This window comes from Lycium barbarum, chromosome 11 (genome assembly GCF_019175385.1).
Source record: "Lycium barbarum isolate Lr01 chromosome 11, ASM1917538v2, whole genome shotgun sequence".
Taxonomy (NCBI): Eukaryota; Viridiplantae; Streptophyta; class Magnoliopsida; order Solanales; family Solanaceae; genus Lycium; species Lycium barbarum.
In genome coordinates, this window is record NC_083347.1 from 114,082,004 (window position 1) to 114,100,918 (window position 18,915).

At 37.2% G+C, this 18,915-nt stretch overlaps 1 long non-coding RNA gene and 1 other non-coding gene across 2 annotated transcripts; both read left to right on the plus strand.

Annotated features, from left to right (window-relative positions):
- The first annotated feature begins 229 nt into the window (after positions 1-229).
- LOC132618627 (uncharacterized) lies at positions 230-2,862 on the plus strand. The gene is made up of 3 exons (XR_009574231.1): positions 230-415; positions 1,024-1,074; positions 2,540-2,862. It is a non-coding gene; the product is annotated as an uncharacterized LOC132618627 (long non-coding RNA).
- Positions 2,863-15,188: 12,326 nt separating this feature from the next.
- TRNAL-CAA (transfer RNA leucine (anticodon CAA)) lies at positions 15,189-15,272 on the plus strand. The gene has a single exon. It is a non-coding gene; the product is annotated as a tRNA-Leu (tRNA).
- Positions 15,273-18,915: the final 3,643 nt, after the last annotated feature.

Sequence of the window (18,915 nt, forward strand, 5' to 3'; positions counted from 1 at the left end):
AAATACCAAGAAATAGAAGTTGTAGATAATTGAATTAGCTTTCCAACCATAGGTCGTGGGTTCCCAGGTGACGTCGGTACAACGAGATATGAACATTTTAAGGCAGAAAGGTCGAGATGAACAGTGAATTCGGCCCAACCCGACTTCAAATCGGGTCAGGCCCATTTCTATTGTCATTTAATGAAAATTTTCGGTCTTCTCTCCACATTTCAGACCAAAACACACCCATAAACATTTAGAACATTCTAGAGAGAGAAAGGGAGGAGAAACTTAGAGAAAAATCGATTTTGACCAAAATGTAAGCCCCGGATCGCGAAGCTCATGAAGAGAAAAACGTCGTACGTTGCGTTGCCTTCAATTTGAGCTAAATATTGGTCTTGGGGGATGAAATTTTCGTGGTGGAGCTGCTGCTAAGGTATTTATAAGATTCATTTTATTTTATTAAAGTGTTTATTTAGAGTTTTAACGAATTAGAACGGAGAAAACAACATTATAAACTCGTTTGTTGTTTTGTTGATATTTATGGATTAGGGGCTGTTTTAATTGAAATTGATGGACTGATTTGAATTAATATTTTGGTTGTTATAATCAAAGATTATGTGAGGAGAATGAAGGAATTTAATGGTTAGAGTTGGAGTTAAAATTGTTGTGGGTTGTTGTAAGGATTATAGAGATAATAATGTGGTTTTCTTGCATATGAGTAGATGATGTGGTGTCGTGTGGCTGCTGTTGTATTTCCCTGAAATTTGCTGAAAATATTGCATGAAATAAGGTATAAGAAGTGTATATGGGCTGCTTGGTGTATTGTAAGTGTTCGTTAGAATTTCGGGCATCGTTATGTTATAGTTGGGGGTTGTTTTTATATTGTTGTTGGTATGGTTGTTGATATTTGAGCCGAGTTAAATCTCGGGGATGTTGTATTTATAGGGGAGATGCTGCCCAAATTTTTGTAGACAAGTATTGGTTAAGATTGAAATCTTAAAGCCTTACAATTAACATTTGGTAATTATGACCAAATTGTAGATTTTGGCGAATTTGAAACTTGATTTTGGAGACGTGTATGAAGCGGAAAAGGTATGTAAGGCTTCACCCTTCTTTCTATGGCATGTCTTAGACGTAATAAGTTGGGTACGAGCCTCGGGGACAATTCTATTCCCCGGAATCCGCACCTAAAGTTTCCCCTTTTTCATTCAGTAGAATTGAACTAGAAAGTGTGTGAAATGTTGGAAAAACCTCCTAAACCCCTAGAACTTGCATAAATGGGACCCGACTACCCTAAAACCCTCACAAGTAACGCCATGACATGTAACATATGCAAATCGTATACGCTACCTCATTCGGCCCGAGGTGGGCCCCATTGCTCTCGGATTTTCCTTATAGTTCTGTTTGACTTAGTTTGAGGATCGAATCCAAAGAAAACCTTTGATCCTAATTTCGTTACCAAATGACAAGTACTATAACTACTCTAACGAGAATACTTCTATGACGATAATGATAACGACGATGTTAGAAAAGAGAATATGCCCATGACAAATATGACCAGAATGATTCCATGACTAAGATTTTTAAGCTAAGGATTCAATGTGAACTTGAGGGTGATAAACTAGTTCTTGAACCTTATTTCTATTTCCTAGCTGTGACACTATTTCCTAAGGATTCCAAAGCCTATGAGTTGACGTCTATGATGCCCATGATTTCATTCTATGTTTACTTCTAATGCTATTCTCCGTTGGTAGTATCGCCTTAAAATACTTGTTCCTTCAAGGAGAGACAAAGCGATCACGATTGTTCCATAATGTAATCGGAGTTCACCGAACTTACGTCACTCCGATGGCTACATGATTTTTCTTTGGGCTCTCTTGCATGCCTATATGATATATGTATATAAGTTATGTAAATGTATATAAAATATGTATATGTATATAAGATATGTATATGAACATGGGATGGGGGGAAGGGATACATGGGGGGAATGGGAAGGGAAACATGTTTCATTGCCACCTGGTCAGCTGGCTTATCATCCTGGACGCGGGATATTTGGGCGAGCCGGTATTTCAGCGCTATGTGGGCGAGCCGACATTGCTCGGTGCTATGCTATGACATGACATGCTATGCTATGACCTGATACGCTATGACATGCTATGCTATGATATGATGCGCTATGACATGCTATGCTATGACATGATACGCTATGACATAATATACTATGATATGATATGCTACGACATGATATGATACGACACGCTATGAGATGATAGGATATAATATGATAAAACACGACATGATATAAACCTTATTTTCTATGCCTATGAAAAAGGAATGTTTTAAAAAGGGAAAGATAAGCATGCACGGTATCCGGCCTGAAAGGGGCGTTCCTACGTACAGGTCACTTTCTAGCCTCATTATATGTCCTACGACCTCATGATATTGTTAATCGTACTCTATGTTCCTGCTTGTATTATCTTTTATGCCTTACATACTCGGTACACTATTCGTACTGACGTCCCTTCTTGTGGACGCTGCGTTTCATGCCGCGCAGGTCAACAGACAGACGGGTTTAATCCCTAGGAGCTTCACCAGCTGTTCCTTGAGAGTGCTCCAGTTGATCCGGAGCTTCAGCCTATTGGTACTACTTTTGTGTATATAATCGGGCACGGCAGAACCCGGCCCTTCCTATGTATATATGCACTTTGTTTAGAGGCTCGTAGACAGATATGTATAGTTAGATGTGTTGTATTTTGGAATGTTCACGTCGTCGTATAACGTGATAGAAAAGTTTACTAGTCTATGTTTACGATGATGCTACTAATGTTAATGTTCAGTAACGAAAAAAAAATATATGGCACAGTTCCTACGGCCCGCTGAGAAGTAAAGGTAAAACGATAGATAAGGGGTGCTCGGTACAAGTATCGGGTACTCGTCACGGCCCCTAGTTGGGTCGTGACACTTTGTGAACCGAACGTATACGTAATGCTAATCCATAATGATTTTACTCTTAGAATTTGGAATGTTCTATTTGTTTCATGTTCCATAATGATATCCTCAAAAAATCTCTCTTTATATCTAGTATGGTCTCTAGTGTCACTTGCACTACTATCAGGTTCATGCATTGCATATATATATATATATATATATATTTATACACCTGAGACCCCTTAGGCACTATATATATATATATATATACCTGAGACCCGTCAGGCACTATATGTATGGGGTATGAGGAAGGTGACGACATTATATACGCACTACCACCTGATCAGCTGGTCATATGATGATACGATGATGATGATGATGATGATGATGATGATGATACCGACAGATACGATACGATGAGATGTCCACAATGGCTAGATAAGCGTTATATACGCAGATATATATGTATGACCTCATGCATGCATGCACAGTATTTATGCATACATTAGCCCTCAGAGTCAATTCAGATGCACAGTATTATGCATATTATTGATCCGTAGGAATAGCTCAGATGTATAGGTTTATTTTCTCTCTCATGTTTCATGTTACTCTCATGTCTTTAGTATGTTTTTTTTTATGCTTTACATACCCAATACATTGTCCATACTGACATCCCTTTGCTGGGAGCGCTGGGTTTCATGCCTGCAGGTCTTGAGATACAAGCTGACGGGTCTCTCAATAGAACACCAGCTCTGCATGCAATGTCTTGGCACTCCACTTGCTCCGGAGTTTCTCTGTGAGTCATCATGGTTGTATATGTATTTGCATGGGTATGGCGGGGCCCTGTACCGTCCTTATTGTGTCATGTACTCTAGTAAAGGCTCGCAGACAATATGTACAATTAGGTGTATGTGACAGTCGGGTCCAGTTTGTATACTTGGTTTCAGGTTGCCGATGTATATTATCTTAGAGCTTGTGTCCCATACAACTTATGATATCTATGAGTTTGCATTATGACCCACTCAGATATGACTATGAGATGTATGTATGTTTAGTGGTGCTCAGCAGGTAGGGCCCGGGTGCCCGTCATGGCCCATCTAGCTTGGGTCGTGACAAAAGTGGTATTAGAGCAGTTCGTCCTAGGGTTTGTCTACAAGCCGTGTCCAATAGAGTCTTATTTATGGGTGTGAAGCATGCCACACTTATAAATAGGAGGCTGCAAGTCATTTAAGATGGTTACCCTTTTTGGTATGCTAGATCGTTCTATAGAGCTGAGTCATAGAGTATAAAACTGCAACCCTGACCTCCGTTGTTTTACAGTTCACGACAACTCTTTCTAAAAAGATTACAGGTGATTTGAGGATTGTATTGATGACAGGGGGAGGATTAAGTTACACTTTAGAGGAGGATCCAATTGAGGATGTGCCCTCTATTGAGACGGACCCATCCGAGATCATGTCCTCTATGGAAACAGACCCATTGGAGGTTCATGATGAATCAGTGCTACAGATATCATCTACTTTGATAAGAATAGAGGAGCCAGAAAAAGCCTCGATGTTGCCAGTTCCTCCTTTGGCCACAGATGGGCAAGGAAGGGAGAGGTCAATGCGAGGAGTTGATCCTCAAGCTTCAAATTATGGTAGATCAGCGGAGAGTGCAGGGCTTTCTGAGAAACCGAGGAGTTTGTAGCATAAGGACCCTATTAACCAAGAATTGATTGTATCTTCGGAACAAGGTTCAAATGAAGGTAGTGGCCAGACCAAACAGGTTAGTATAGTTGGTACATTTGTAGAAGTTCCGAGTGGCAGTGAATAACTTATAGAGAGACAACAGGAAGAAGAATTTTTTTCAGCCCATGTTAGAGCGATTCGTGCCAGATCAGGGTTCTAGAGTAGGTCCATATGAAGTCCCACATCCGTCAGAGTTTCAGGAACAGAGTAACCAATGATGGAAGGTATATTTGTCGCTTTGATAAGGTGTTAAAATTAACCAAGGTCGCTTTGATAAGGTGTTAAAATTAAGCAATTATGATTTTGAAGCGTTTTATGTTATGCAACGACGGAAAGTCATAAAACCCCAATGATTACATTAAGGAAAGGAAAAAGAGGAGTCTTAAGTGGAAATGGTGGTCAGACGATGGGTTAAGATGGTGAATATGTTAATAGAACGGTGGAAAAGATATGTTGTGATAATAAGGTAATGGTATAATAAACAGGAAAGGTAAATGTGGGGAACATAGTTCGATAGAGAGATTATATCTACAAAATTACGAATGATGGGTATCAAGAGGAATCTGTAAGATATGAATGATTTGTAAGTAAGAGGAGATAGTATAGTATGAGGGGATGAGTGATGATTTCAGGTACAATTAGTGTTGTATTAATGTTTAAGCACCCTTGAGGGAGGTATCAATAGATTACATGCAATTTTGTTAAGATAACTTCTGAAATAATCCCGATAAGATCTAAGAAAATAAAAGGAGAAGAAAAATTTGATGGGATATTCAGTTGGGCGACAACAAATAACTGTGCTTATACTGTGAAGGGTTAGCAACCTAGAAGTATCTTATTAATGAGACATCGGTATGATTAGATGGGATTTGCATTTTATCTTTGAGGTAAGAAGTGGAAAGGATAGGTATATGTTTAGATATGTCACTTTAGTGTAAATATGTGAATGATTTACGAGTAGAAAGAGGTAAAGCAGGAATTACGAAAATAGAAAAGAGTATAAGTTATAAGCATGATAATGCTAAAGGTCTAAAGGGGTAAGATACGGAATGCAAGATTTGCCAAGGATAGTTATTGTTCTGAATGTCAAAGAAAAGATATGATTGGTTAGAAGAGGTAAAAGAATGATGTACGTTACTAAATGAGCTAGATATTGACGAGGGATTTCTCATCATATAAAGTATATTGGCAAGATGTTATACAAAGGTACGACTATAACGACATATGAAGCATGAGTTGTTTCGTAGGTACGTATAAGACGAAGGTAGGACCGAGGTACGAAAACATTTCCCTCTAGAAGTTTTACCATTACAGGATTATTGAGATAGTAATACAAGGCTGAATAGTTAATGAAGGAAGCGAGAGATATTCTGGAAGAATTAACTGTATGATGGGAAATGAATGAGTATGAGGTTTCCAATTTGATATAACATATGCCTTTCATTGATAGGACGAACTTGTAGTCTAAAAGAGACCTGTCAAAAGAATGAGTGTTTATGTAACAAAGAAAAGGGGGAAGATTTTTGAGCAAAGAATCTTATGCTAGGTAACATTATAGTGATGAAATGGGAAAGCGAGCAATAGAAGAAAGATGATTTCTGCAAGGTCGCTAATGAAAATTTTGAAGATCTCCTTGATGGAAGATTAGGCTCATCCAAGGACAGTACGTCTATGAGAATGTGTGACCCTTATATGTGTATGCAACTGACTAGATAGACTTAGAAGATGAACAATTATGGTTAAGATTAGTTGCGAAAATTTTTGGAAGTATGTATCTACAGGGAAAAGGAGAGCTAAATGGGATGTCCAATATAGAGTAGTGGGTTAACATCTTAGGGGGGAAGATGAGACGATAGGTATAGGATCATAGCTGTCTTATGATGATACGAGAATTCTAGGCATAGAATATTCAGGATGTAAAACAATTAAAGTCATGTAGTAAGTTAATGGAATAAGATGGACCAAAATGAGGAACGAAAGGTTATATAGAGGCGATAACGAAGAGGATAATGAGAAGTAAGTTCGTGTAAGACTGCGTTATGGCATTAAGATGAATAAGGATGGACCTAGCACTGAAATGGATACGTTTATTCAGGAAGGGAGTGTTATATCCCGTATTTTTGAACGTCGGATTATTTGTAAGCCGAGGTGGGGCCCACACGTCAAGATTTTTTTTGGAACATGTGACAAGTTATATGAATCACATATGTAAAGTTAAACACAACTCACGAAGGACCCTTGGGCCAAATCAAAGTGGAAGCCCTCCAAACGAATATTTTTAAGAAAACGTTTTCGGGTGACCTGACTTTGAGGGGAAAAAACGGAATTATAAGTTTGGAATTTGGAAAACTACCAAGAAATAGAAGTTGTAGATAATTGAATTAGCTTTCCAACCATAGGTCGTGGGTTCCCAGGTGACGTCGGTACAAGGAGATATGGACGTTTTAAGGTCGAAATGTCAGTGGGCTAGGCCCAACTCCGGGCTAACCGGGGTAGGCCCATGACAAAAAAAAAAAAAGAGAAAAATGAGGCCCAAAAGAGAGGGGTGGCCGGCCATACATGGCCCAAGCCCACATGATTTAATTATTTTTCCATGTGACAAATAAATAAAGGGGTTCATTATATATTTTAACACATAGAACATTCAAGAAAAATTGAGAAGGAGAAAAACAAAAGGAGAAGAGCAAGAGTTGAAGGCCATTAGGTCATGGAGAACAAAAATTTGACCCTTTGAAATCTTGTCCCAAAAATTATTTTCTTGTGGTATTCCTACTAATTCAAGGGTCCTCTACAACGTGGTGTAGTTATTTCGGAAAATAAGTCGCTTGTTTCGTAGATTTGGCACTTTGGTCAAGTGAAGAAGCTAGGAAGAAAAGGTAAGAATTAATTCCTTTTTATGTGTTATGAAGGTTTTATTTATGTTGTGGAATGTAAAAAGGAGAAGAATTTATGAAAATATGGAAGTTGCATGATGAATATATATATATATATATATATATATATATATATATATATATATATATATATATAGCCGTGGGTGTGCATGTGTGTGTAGAAGGATGAACCAATTTTATTTGTTATGTTAATTGTGTTGTTGAAGCTTTGTGATGGAAATGGAAGGAAATGGTTTAAGATGGCATGAAAAATTGTTGAAAATGATTATAGGAACTTATGTGATTTTAATGTAATTTTTATGTAATTATGGAAATGGAGTTCTAGATGTGAAATATTATGTTGATTGGTGAATTTGGAAGAATACTAGTCCATATTGGCATGAAAGATTGGTTGGTAAGTTGTTATGGGAAGTTTTGTGATTTTATAGTAGATTTATGTAATTATGAAAATGAAATTGTTAAGGTGCAAATTATGATTATTGTTAATGAAATTGGAGGACGAAAATGTGTTATGAATATTTATGTCGAAGATTAGAGGTTTCGGATGAATTATGGTTTTGGTGGAATTTTTGTATATTTTGTAAATATTTTGTAGAATAATATAAAATGCTTCCGAATTGTATTGGAATGATCTTGAATAGTAAATGGATATGAAAACATTGATATTAGTTTGGAAGTGCGAAGTTAGATTGGGAGTTGTCGCACTATGTTGGAAAGAAGACTATTTATGCTAGAATGTGTTTTGTAGTGATTGTTGATGTTGTTGGTGTTGTTGTGGGTGTTGTTGTTGGTTATTTTGGCCGAGTTAAAATCTCGGGGATGTTGAATTTATAGGGGAGATGCTGCTCAAATTTCTGTAGAAAAGTGTTAATTTAAGATTCAAGTCCTAAAGTCTTATAGTTAATATTTGGTAATTGTGACCAATTGTAGATTTTGGAGGAAACGGGAATTGAATTCGGATAAGCATGAAAGGCAAATAAGGTATGTAAAGATTTACCTTTCCTTCTCTTGGCATGTCTTAGGTGTGATAGGTTTGGATACGAGCCTCGGGGACGACTCTACTCTTAGAAATCCGAGCGTAGATTTGACTCTTATTCATTCAATATAATTGAATTAAGTACTCTATGTTTAAGTGGAAAAGTAGCTTGAATATATGTAACTTTCACAAACGGAACCGGAATGTCCTAAAAATTTTATAGGTAACTCCATTAAGTCTAATGTTTGTAAATTTCCGTACGCCACCTTGATTTGACCCGAGGTGGGCCCACAATCTCAGTGACCTTTGTGTCACTCCTTTGGACTTATTTTCGCACGACATTCAAAGGAAACTTTTGATCATTGTTCCGTTTTTCAAACGATAAGTGTTGTAACTATCCTAATGAGTCTTACAATGTATTTTGATATGTAAAACGGTTCCAGAGGCTTTGTCTTGATACAATTTATCGTGCCATCCAAAAGGTATATATATATATACATTATGACTATTGTCCGATTCTTTCGAACTGATCTGTCGTTTGGATTGCTTCGTCGAGTCTAGAAAGAGATTTATATGCATATGGTTTCTCATCAATCTGTTCGTGGACGCCTCAATATGCCTTTTCACTGAGCCCGGGCCAGGATATGTTATCATGCGCATTCCACTGCATTGTTCACCGTGTCCCTCGATGTGCAGGCCGGGTTCTGTTTATGTATACGATATGATGATACGGGGATGGCGGGCAGGATGGCATATGATATGTCTGTCCACCGCGTCCCGTACTAAGAGGGTCGGGATCTGTTACCGCGTCCCTCGCTGGAGGGCCAGGATCTGGTATCTGTTATCTGTGATCTGTTTCTGCATATGATCATGCATGCATGATTAGGGATATGAAAGTAAGTATTTTTATGTTTTGAATGAGGTAAGTATTCCAAGTACTTCCGATTCTGATTATGGTTCTGTCTGTTATGTTTCTGCACTTCCGATTCCGATTATGAGTTTATTTGTTATATTCCCTGCTTTACATACTCGGTACATATTCCGTACTGACCCCCTTTCTTCGGGGGCTGCGTTTCATGCCGCGCAGGTACACCCAGGTGATGTGAAGTTATTATAGAGGGTGTCCCAGCAGAGTTGGCAAAGCTCCATTTGCTCCTGGAGTGTTGTCGAGTCAGAGTTTGTATGTATGCTTTTCTGGATTGATGTTAGAGACTTTGCAGACAGAGTCGTGGGTATAGTATGTCAGTTGCGTATGCGGCTTCATCAGCCGATATGTCATTCTGTATTATGTGTTAAATTCTGTATGATCATAGATTCTATTTGATTTGGAAAGCATCGAACAAGCATATTTTGAGAGTTTATTATATATTTTATTTTTATTTGATTTAAAAAGTCTACTAAGATTACGTGTGTCCCAAAGGTCTGTGGGTTCGCTCGGCTTCGGATGTGGGGCCGGGTGCCCATCACACCCTAGCGGAATTCGGGTGTGACAGGGAGTATCTCAACAAGATGGATTCCTAGATATCAGAACCGACTATATGTTGAATGTAGCAAAGTTATATGATCTATTTAGAAGTAACAAGGATGTATCATGACCTTAGTGGATCGATAAATAGGAAATATCACAGAGAGTTCATAGTTCGTTAATAAATAAACAGAATCCTGAAAGGCCAAGGGAAACAAATGGATATGTCGTTAAGGAATGAAGGAATGATCAGTATAGATTTACAGTTGTAACGAATCATGTAAGCTGTATATGGAATTATCTGGTTAAGGTGCTCAGTTCTCTACTAGTACCTGAGGATCAGTACATTCAGAGGAACCTGAAGAATAGAGGTTACCCCAGTGTTGACTTCCACCTTGAGGTAAGTAGGAAGGTAGAGCACGTTTTTATATGTCTCAGGATATATTATGAACATGTATTCTAGACCTTTAAGGAAATTAGGATGACCAGTTAGTGTGGTTTGAATTTGCATATCCAGATGGCCCGTATGAAGCTCTATAGGAATGGGGGAGTATTAGATTGTTTGAGCTTTGAAATTTCATTATGATGAGATTTATGAGAATTATTAAGCAAGACAAGTTTACCCTTGGATATTTTAGACTTCACAAGAATATGCGCGAGATGGGTCGAAGGGCCTATGAGATGTACCCTCAGATCCAGGAATCTGTATATCCAGTCTTTTACATGCCTATGCCCCATAAGTGTATAGGGAAATCCCCCATAGTTTTACCAACTGATGGTATTTGGATTACAAAACAGTTATCGTACGAGGAAGTTCCTAATACCCTCTCAAATCACCACGTTCTAAGGTTGTAGATTGAGAATCAGAGATGTAATCTTGGTAAGATACCATAAAGGAATGTGAATGTAGCGGAAATGACTTGAGAATCAGATATCTATGCTTACTTTGCCCAGAGGAGATCCAGATATCCGCATTTTATTCCATTGCCAAAGGGGATTAGACTGAGACATCATAGCCTTCAGGTATGTATATGTTACAAGTTACTGTCATTGGTTATGTGAGACCATTGTTGTTACTGATCGCTTATTGTGGCCTTGTGTGGCGTTTTATATTTTGGGTTGCTGTGACATAGGTTGGTAGTGATACAGTTACAGGGGAAGCTTTGACAAAATTTCTATAAGATCTCTGAGAGTTTAACATTCTAGGACGAATGTTTCTAAAGGGGGAAGGATGTTACACCTCAAACAATTTTGCATCGTAAGTAAATTAACGTTAGCCGGAGAGGTCATGAAACCCTTGTAAGGTTAAGGAGGACTTCTAACAAGTGCTAAACAAGTGTCAAAAGGTTCCGGGATCAAGTGGATTGAAGCAATTAAGTTTGTCAAAACTTTGAGAAAACTTGGCAGAATTTTGGATATTAAATTTGGTCCAATTTGAGAGAGGCATATCTCCTAGAATATGAGGAGTTATGGAATCCATAACCTATGTAAATTCAAGTTCAGCAAGTCTTCTTTCCATTGTAACTGAAAAATCACAATTTTGAAGTACTGGATGCAAGTACGGGATGTACTTTGAAGTACGGCCCGCACTTTGTGCTCGTACTTTACCTGAAACTTCTAGAAAGTTGGATTTTGATCATTCCAAGTACGGGATGAAGGTATGGCCCGTACTTTGAAGTACCGCCCGCACTTTTTGCCCGTACTTTGCCCGAAAATCTAGAAAATTTTAAGTCGGTGGACTTGGCCTATATATTGATTTCCCACGACTTTGGTTGTTGTTTATGTTGAGGTGATTGGAGAGTACATGGAAATGCTGCCTATTTTACTTTATAATCAACTTGTCGTTGATATACGTGATATACTAGTTCCATCTAAGTTTATATATGTCTTTCTTGTTATAGGATTGGTGTGCTAACTGTAAATAGCTCGATTGTTAGACTGCTTGGACGACTGGAGGTATGTAAGGCTATCCCTTTCTTTCTTTTTGGCATGATCCTTATGAACCGAACATATACATAATGCTAACCCATAATGATTCTACTCTTAGAATTAGGAATGATCCATTTGTTTCATGTTCTAGAATGATATCCTCAGAAAGTCTCTCTTTATATCTAGTATGGTCTCTAGTGTCACTTGTACTCCTATCAGGTTCATGCATTATATATATATATATATATATATATATATATATATATATACACACACACACACACACACATACATATACACACACACACATATGCATATACAGACCCGAGACCCCGCAGACATTATATGCCCGTATATTATGTATTATATATATATATGTATGTATGTATGGGGTATGTGGAAAGTGGTGGCGTTATATAAGCACTACCACCTGATCAGTTGGTCATATGATGATACGATGATGATGCCAGCGGATACGATACAATGGGATGCCCACAGTGACTAGACAGTATATATATATATATATATATATGACCTCATGCATGCACACACAGTATTTATGCATATATTTTTCTCTCTCATGTTTCATGTTACTCTCATGTCTTTAGTATGCTATTTTTTTATGCTTTACATACTCAGTACATTGTCCGTACTGACGTCCTTTTGTTGGAGGCGCTGCGTTTCATGCCCGCAGGTCTTGAGATACAGGTTGACTGATCTCTCAGTAGGACACCAGCTCTACAGGTAGTGTCGTGGCACTCCACTTGCTCCGGAGTTGCTCTGTGAGTCAGCATGGTTTCATATGCATTTGCATGGGTATGGCGGGACCTTGTATTGTCCTTATTGTGTCATGTACTCCAGTAGAGGCTCGTAGACAATATATACACTTAGGTACATGTGACAGTTGAGTCTAGCTTGTATACTTGGTTTCAGCTTGACGATGTATATTATTTTTGAGCTTGTGTCCCATACAGCTTATGATATCTATGAGCTAGCATTATGGCCCACTCAGTTATGACTATGAGATGTATGTATGTTTAGTGGTGCTCGGCAGGTAGGGCCCAGGTGCCCGTCATGGCCCATCTATCTTGAGTCGTGACATCCCTTCTCCTCACAACCCTAAGAACCATCTTCTCTCCCAAAACCTCTCTGCCGCTGCACAACGTCGGGTATCGCGCCTGTCGGCCGATGGTCTCCAAATGGTCCCATATTTTCACCATCTCTTTCTCTCATCCTCCTCTATACAAATCCACAACCCATTTCTTTCAATTCCTCATAGAGCTTCGTGGATATGAGAAAAACCAAGGAACATCGAAACTTTATTTCTCAGATTCGTTGAGTTCCGACCACTTTCACCTAATAAAACATTCATGAATGGATAGATCTTGGGAAAATTTATCTTTTGACAATAATTTTATTTAAATAGTTCAACGAAAACTTTTTCCGGTGAAGCGCAAGAAAATACATTGAGTGTAAATACAATGTATTATTATATGTATTCTCTATTTTAAGTGTAAATACAGTGTAATTTTATAGTTTTGCCTGATCTTCCAACTGCATTTCTCAGATTTAAGTGTATTTCTCCATTTTGAGTGTAAATACAGTGTATTTTGCTCCCGAATTTTCTAATTGCATTTATCAGATCTGGCAGATTTGAGTGTATCCTCCATTTTTTAGTGTAAATACAATGTATTTTTTGTATTTTCGCCTATATTTTTGTATTCCGAAGGTGAAATATATTGGCAATTTTGTACTTTAATGAATTTTTGTTGTTTATATCCTTGTATACACTGTATTTTGCCTTGAACTGTATTCATGAATACAACCGAATTGAATACAGTGTAAAGTAGTTACGAATGGTAACTACCAAAGCTATAGCTAGGAAAGGAAAAAAGGTACCAAACTAAAGTCATTTGTGAAAATTCTTCTTAAATTAATTATTTGAGTCCAGCAAATATGGCTTTAACTAAAGCTCAATTACATTGGACTTGTCCATTTAAATGGACTACAACTGATGACCTTTGCTAAGTCAAGTTGTTACTTATCCTAGACCGCAGTTGGCTGCGACGTGTCAAATGATGTGGGATGCCGAGTCAAATAAAAAGAGTCAATAGGATCATGCCACATGTTAAAATGACATTACATGCACTGTTAAATCAAAGGCTAATGAAAATGTGTCACATGTATAAGTGAAATGTTTCAGCCAATCAATTATTGTCATGTCACTTTAATCAACTGATTGGCAAAAAGAATTTGTCTTCATCACAAATCTTCGCTCCTACAACTATAAAGAGGTGTCCTCATAATTAAAAAAATAAAAACCAGAATTCAAATAAGAATCTAGAAAAATTTGTTTGTTGACCATCAGAGGAAGATTCAAGATGAAGCTTTACGTCCTTGAAATCAAATACAAGTCAAAATCAAGTCCATCAAATTCAAAATCAAATTCAGAGTCCCTTGAATTTATTTTTGAAAAAGAAAATCAGAGGAATTATAAAAATTGATATATTCACTACATTAAAATAAAATACAATAATTGATACAATATCTTTCCGTCTTGATTATTTTTTCAGGAACGAAATTTATTATGTACAGTGAGGTCTCGTTAAAACAACATGAGGACTATCATAAAAATTGTTTAAGGTTCACATTTTGGCTTTGCTGGTAGAAGGATAAAAGTATCAGAAAGACGTGCATGATTGTGCTAAATATTAAAATCTGCGCGCGGCTATGACTCGACTGTTTGTGTTACCTAATTGTGTTCATCGTTGCTGGTCTATCCTATGGCCAAAGATAATATAATGTTCTTTACTACATGATTGAGTACATAATACAAATTCACCCTTTTGCCAACATGACTTATTCACCCTCCAATTCATAGGTCCAATATAACAGTGGGATATACCAAATGGTATGCAGGTTTGGCAAAAATCAGTGATTCGGGATTGAACTTAATGTATGTATACGTGCCAAAAATAAATATAAATAGACTTAGATAAACATTTCAGAACCTACTCTCTCAATTCAGAACCACAATATCTATAGGACAGATAAACATTTTAGAACCTACTCTCTCAACTCAGAACCACAATATCTATAGGACAATTATTTAGTTGATTTTGGATAAATTTTAAGGATAAAAAAAATTGGTTAACTTTTAGTTGGATGAAACTTTCTCAGACAAATTTAGAACATAGGACAAGGGACAGAACTCAAATAGCTAATGACATCAAAAATAGTTACTATGTAATAAATATATTCTATGTCTCACGGCACACAAAGTCAGGATGGCCGAGTGGTCTAAGGCGCCAGACTCAAGTTCTGGTCTTCGTGAGAGGGCGTGGGTTCAAATCCCACTTCTGACATTTTATTTTGCTGATTATATTTATCAACAAATTTTAGTCACTATGGTACTCAGTCCAATTCCCAATATTCTTATTCCATTATTATTGTAAATAACCAGCAAACAATATGCTTATCCGACAATGTTCTTGATGTTCATCACTACATAAACACACATTCAAAAAATCCCAACTTACTTCTTGTTGATCATATTCATCAATAAATTTAGTCAATACAATATGCTTATCCGACAATGTCGTGTTGTTCATCAGCTATTCGCTACATAGACACACATTCGAAAAATCCCAACTTATGTGCATCTTGATTAACTATACGGGATATTTGCTACCTCTCATTAGATATGGGATAAATTTATTGACCTAACAAATAATTAAGTTAGGTCACTATTTTATCAACAAATATTAGTCACTATGGTACTCAGTCCAATTCCCAATAATCTTATTCCATTATTATTGTAAATAACCAGCAAACAATATGCTTATCCGACAATGTTCTTGATGTTCATCACTACATAAACACACATTCAAAAAATCCCAACTTACTTCTTGTTGATCATATTCATCAATAAATTTAGTCAATACAATATGCTTATCCGACAATGTCGTGTTGTTCATCAGCTATTCGCTACATAGACACACATTCGAAAAATCCCAACTTATGTGCATCTTGATTAACTATACGGGATATTTGCTACCTTTCATTAGATATGGGATAAATTTATTGACCTAACAAATAATTAAGTTAGTATTTTGCCTCTGCTAAAATTTGAACATGAAACTTTATAGTTCTCAAATACAAGAGCCATGAATTAGATGTCACACCTGGGACTTAAATATGTGGCCTAAAATACTTTTTTAGTCATCTTCGACGTTACATTGAAGTTTTACTTGTGTAAAGGGTATTTACCTATTTATGATTAACATTAAAAAAGGCCTTAAAAAATTGTTACCTATACGCAAGGATTCTTTGAACCAAGCAGCTCTGCCCTTGACGGTCGGCAAAATCGATATAATGCTATGATACCTCAGAATAATTTTTGACAGTAAACTAAAACAATTGAACATGTTTTATCAAATAGGGGCGGCATCCTGTCGATATGTCTCTGTAATTATCATGTGGCTGAACCAAAAGCATCTCATATATATATATATATATATATATATATATTTATGTATTTTTTACCTTTTCCAATTTTGGTTATAGTTTCAGTTTCACACCGTACAAGACATGAATCTTTAGTACATGTAAGGATTCATGCATGTGGATTTTGTATTATTCTTCCCAAATTTGAGCATAGTTCATTGTACTATGATTGCACAATCACTTGAATTTGAATTGTTGCTGCTCGTATAATTCCATTGTCAGTATATATGATTGCAAAAGGCATGTTTGTAAGAACTTTTGAAATACAATCACTTCAGAACGTTATACGGATTAAATATAATGATCATAACAGTTAAATGGGACATATTTAATTTTAATAAGCATGAATTTGGATTAGCCCTCACATATATCTCACGTGCTAGGGGAGGGGGTGGGGTGGCAAGGGGGCAAATTCACCATTTTTGCCTTCGGTCTTATTCTTCAGGTCGGCGAGTCCACTATGCTATGAAGTTGATTAAGAATCGAATGGATAATAAGCTTTTGAGTAGTTGTTTGGTGCCTTATATGAATAAGGAAGTATTTAGTACAATAATATTTCAATGAGTCTATTATGAATGTGTTTCAAAAAATGGGAGAGTAGTAATATTATATACTTGAATTGTGTTTTCCAAATTATGATGTTGTTATAATGATTTATTTATATATTCAGTTTTTTAATTGTCAATACTGCTTAAGATAAATCATGTGTAATGTACATCAATGATAAGCAGTTAAGCACAATATAATTTTCTCGATAAGGATTCTGTTGGACTATTTAGCTCTGCCCTTGACTATCGGGAAACCGATATAAATTATGAACGTTTGAATAATTTTTGACAATAAACTAAAACAATAGAACATGTTTTATCGAATACGGGCATCCTGTCGAAATGTCTCTGCAATTATCATGTGGTTGAACTAAAGGCATCTCGAATATATATTTTTACCTTTACCACTTTTGGTTATAGTTTCAATGTCAAACAGTACAAGACATGAATCTTTAGTACATGTAAGGATTAAGATTGTACCCCAATAGTTACAAACATCTACAACATCCATGGCCGTCCATGCATGTGAATTTTTTTTTTTTCTTCAACCATTTGAGCATAATTCATTGTACTAGAACATTCACAAGAATCTGAATTGTTGCTGCTTCAGTACTTATAATTCATTGTCAGTATATGTGATAGCCGACAAAGGCATATCTCGAAGAAATATACGGATTCATCTTTGACTCAGTCCCTAGCTATATGTATGTTAAAAAATTTAATGAAGTACAAATTGATTTCAAATACAGTAATCAAATGAGTTGTGGTAGAATTTAATTGAAATCTAAAAAGTTCAAATTCTGAACTTCTCTCTCGTTGCCGGATAACCTTTGCTAATTATCAAGCATGAGAATTATTAGTTTGATAACGAGGCATATTTTGGTAAGCATGAATTTGGTTAGGCCTCACGTGTATCTCCGCGAGCAGGGGCAAATCTGATAGATTATGTAAATATTAGTTAGAATATTTTGTAATCTCCTATTTTATGTTAGAATATTTTGTATATTTTGTAATCTCCTATTTTAGGTCAGAATATTTTGTATATTAACCAATTCAAGGAATGAAAGGAAACACGGAAAATATTTCCTACATGGAATCAGATTAGGGTTTCTTTCTTCTTCCTCCTTCCACTACGCCCTAGTCCCTCTTTCTTCTTCCTCTTTTTTTTTTCTTTTCCGTCACCTACTCTCTCCACTACAGCCGCCATGGCCGAGGCAACACCCACTCCGGCTAAGTCCTCGTTCTACCCATCCCTTGCGGTCTCGAATATCAAGAATCACATCTCTGTTACTCTTGAGATGGAGAACTCCCAATACGGAACATGGGCCGAGCTTTTCAAGATTCATGCTCGTTCTCACAAGGTCCTTCATCATATTATTCCTCCACCCAAAGGTAAGGAGAAGCTGACTCCTAAAACTGATGAGGAAGTCGAATTATGGACGACCATTGACGCCACCGTGCTTCAAGGATATATTCGACAATTTCGAATGATCTGTTAAACACCATCATCAAACCAGACGCTACTGCCATGGACGCTTGGGTTCGCTTGCGTGATATATTCCAAGATCATCAAACCTCTCGTGCGGTGACTCTCGAACAAGAATTCACGACAACTCGTATGGAGGATTTTCCCAATGCCTCAGCCTATTGTCAACGTCTCAAGAGCCTTGCGGATCAACTGAAAAACGTCAGGGCTCCCGTGACGAATAGCTGCCTTGTCCTTCAATTGGTTTCGGGTCTCACTGAAGCGTACAAAGGGGTTGGGACACAAATTCTCCATGCTAAGCCTCTCCCCCCATTCTCCGAGGTTCGATCTTCCCTTGTTTTGGAGGAACGTGAACTTGCGGCAATGGTGTCTCACGGGTCTGGTTCGGCTATGGTAGCCGTGGTCGACGACGCGGCTCCGCCCTCTGAAAACACACGCTCACGCCGAGGGAAAGGAAAAAATTCTCAC